The sequence below is a fragment of the Tachysurus fulvidraco genome, chromosome 16, assembly GCF_022655615.1.
Source record: "Tachysurus fulvidraco isolate hzauxx_2018 chromosome 16, HZAU_PFXX_2.0, whole genome shotgun sequence".
Taxonomy (NCBI): Eukaryota; Metazoa; Chordata; class Actinopteri; order Siluriformes; family Bagridae; genus Tachysurus; species Tachysurus fulvidraco.
Genome location: NC_062533.1, coordinates 1,475,787 through 1,479,220, shown reverse-complemented (window position 1 = coordinate 1,479,220; position 3,434 = coordinate 1,475,787). Strand labels below are relative to the sequence as shown.

The 3,434-nt window shown below is 34.9% G+C and overlaps 1 long non-coding RNA gene across 1 annotated transcript; it reads right to left on the bottom strand.

Annotated features, from left to right (window-relative positions):
• Positions 1–745: 745 nt before the first annotated feature.
• On the bottom strand, positions 746–3,152 carry LOC125139079. Its single transcript, XR_007138192.1, has 2 exons — positions 2,538–3,152; positions 746–1,913 (listed from the first exon to the last, which is right to left on the bottom strand). It is a non-coding gene; the product is annotated as an uncharacterized LOC125139079 (long non-coding RNA).
• Positions 3,153–3,434: the final 282 nt, after the last annotated feature.

The following is a 3,434-nucleotide window of genomic DNA, read 5'->3' as shown; positions in this document are numbered from 1 at the left end:
ACTTGGATTTCTAGATAACGTGTTTCAGAAGTGAAACTGTTATGGGAGGAAATCTTTACAACTAGAACCAAGTGTCAACAAACGACCGAGACAGGAACATATTCCTATGACTCGAAAACAGAGGCTCATTCTTCCAAAACTGGTGCATTGTGGAGAAATGTTCTAATGCTGTCAAAGAAATGAATGCAGTTTATTAAGTTGATAAGACACACATTTAATATCTTCTATTAATAAAGAATGATGGAATCTCATTGGAAATATGTAACCTGCCCAAAATGACTTTATTATAAAGTGGGGAATTTCTTGCTAATTCTGTCACAGTAATGAATCCAGTTTATTAAAAAAAATCTGATTTAAAAACAACTTGATTTGCTTTGTGCCTTGGAAGAAGTGAAGGGTGTTGAGGCAGACAGCCATGTAAACAAGCTGTTTATTGAATGACCTTTTTGGAGGTCAAGACAAGACAAGACACAAGCTTTGGATTAAAGTGTAGAAAAATGACATAAAAGTATAGAAAAAATGTTCTTAAGTCTAAATAAATCACATGAATTAGTTTAAATGTGCTCAAGTAGTGTATGAGTGTTTGTTTACTCCAGCATATAGAAACAATTTACTGGGAAGACTGGGATTCAGAACAGACCTGTTGATGATTTTCAAACTCTAACAGGAAAACTTTTTAGTGTTAGTGCTCAGGAAGAATCTTGAATAATACATAAATATACAAAAGAAAAAACAAGTCAGGTGCTCAGTTTCAATTGAGACTGATTTTACTGATGGAATTCATAACAGATTATAATCTTCTGAATATGTCAGTGACGTGGGGATAAAAATAAACAGGGACAAAGACTTGACAAATGACATGACAAAGGAAGGGGATTTCACGCCGACCTAGGCAACGTGGCATGGTTTAATACACAACACAATTAACACATGAGGAACAGGTGTGCAGAGGCGGGGGAGAAGAGACAAGGGCGGGGCAGACACGTGACACAGAACAAAAGCACGCTGCCAAAGCGTGCAAAATGCAACAATCCTGACAGAACATGTCAAAAGAAAATAATCAAATTGTTCCATATAGCATTCCATATGAGTCAAATTAGATGTAAAATCACCAAATGAGATGTTTTGTTCATTACTCAGAATTATTTGTAAATAACGTTTAATTAATCTAAACTGTGTCTTAGTCTTGCATCACTGGTAGACTAACAGAATAAATTGTCTGAACCAGCAAAATAAATCAAATCATTGGTTAACAGATTTGAAAGAAAAAAAAAGAATCATTATTATGAGAAGCTAATATTAAAACAAACAAACTAAGCTAACTTCAAACAGAAACATTATTGATTAAAATGATTTAATATATGAGATTGATTAAGATGTTTGATTAATTGACAACCACATTTCCAACAGTGTAAGCGACACCATTGTAGGTTCCACTGCTTTTAAAACTTTTACTAATTTTAAAAATTCTTGACAAACTTAAAGCCTAAGCGATCCACATCACTCCCTGAACATCCTTTGATTCCCATGCAGATCCCAGAGGCAATATCAACTTTAACTTCTGGTTGCAGCCTCTGATTTGTCAAGCTTGCATAGAAATCCCGGGAGTGACTTGTCGTGAATTTTATCGCACCCAGACGTGTGTTATTTTGATTTGGCCAAAGTGAAAGGGAGGTGAAATGCTCTCCATCTACAAATGTGAACTCTTGCAGATTCCCAGCAGGAATACCAAACTGTGTGGACTGGCCATCAGTAAGACACACTTTAATGGCTTTCACCGTATATTCACAGACCCAAACATAGATCTTTTGCAATATGGATCCATTTTGAGTGTCATTAAAATTGAAAGGAGCTCCTCCAGTTCCACCAACTTCAACAACATTGGCCAGGTATGACATGATCTTGTTCTTAACCTTAAAAAGACAAACATTTTAAGATGAATAGAAATTAGTTCTTCTGATAAATAGGCATGTTTAAAATGAATTGAAGTTTAGATAATAAAATGCCTGAAGCATGAGTTACTGCTGATATTATGTGCTAATTCAGCTCATTAAGCTTCATTAAACAACTGTATTATTAGATGACTTTATGCATGCTAATGGCCAGGGTAATGTTTTACAAAAGGATTCCGTCTTCTGTGTTCTAATAATCTCTTCGATTACCTCTCCCACTTCCTGTTAGCAACATATAAAAAGCACATGGGCTAGCATGTCAGTGTGAAACTTATGACTTGTGTTATTCTGGAAAGCTTTATCTGTGTCTGAGACCCCTATTTTACACCATCACTAACATTTAACATAGTAAATCTTTGGGATCAACATAATAATAATATATATATATATATATATATATATATATATATATATATATATATATATATATATATATATATATATATATATTAATAAACACATAAGTGGGTGTTAACTATCAAAATTCAGAAATCTGAGCTGTAATGCTATAATCTACATACACAGTAATCTACCTATACAGTTAATTACATACATAATGTAATCAAGAATAAATTGAACACTTACAAGGAACTGATGATGCAGGTAGCAAAAAAAAAGGCTTCTTTAAAAGATCTCTTGTGAAGAATGCAAGCTTATGGATGAGACAGAAGCTGCATTCTCTCATATTTATATCAAATAAAAAGGGTGGTTCTGGACCTTACATCACACTTCAACGTAACAGGTGTGTGTGTGTGTGTGTGTGTGTGTGTGCCCACGCTGTTAGTTGAAAAACAGATTTCACAAGACTCTCACCCCCTCAGAAGCTTTTGTGAACATTCCTTTGTGTCACTGAACCTTTTGTTGACTTCTGTAACAGTTACCATGGAATTTTTCTCCTACCCAAAAAACACTCAGTCTGTTTATAATAAATAATAAAGCATCAAAAATCTCATGTCTTCTTCATGGCATCCAATGGAAGCTCTATAAGCTTTAGATGAGGGTTTTGGGAATAATCTATCAAAAAGCATCTGGTGTGCATTGGATAATTATCCTGCTTAAAAAAAATCACATTTCATTAGTAAACACAACCTGACCAACATGAATGTAGTAACACATAGATCCAGCCATGTTCAAATCTTTACATTTTTAAATGTTGCTACAACTGTTTTTTTGAGGCCAGACTATATACTGGGTGTTGCTGTCTTTACATATCTGTATTGTAGTTTATTATATTGTTTGTTTGCACGGTCTCTTTATGTCGATAGATTAATCAGTTCTGTGTTGTCTCATGTAGGTGTCACGGATACGCCAGGTTCTCACGACACTTCCTTCAGATCTCAATCACCGGAGTTCTGATAATCATCACCTGGCATCACTCAACACTAATTGCTCACAGACTATTTAAGCCACGCTCTCACCTTCATTCACTGTCCAGTCTCGTATGCTAGGCTTACTAACTCGACTCTCTCATTCTTCTTCTCA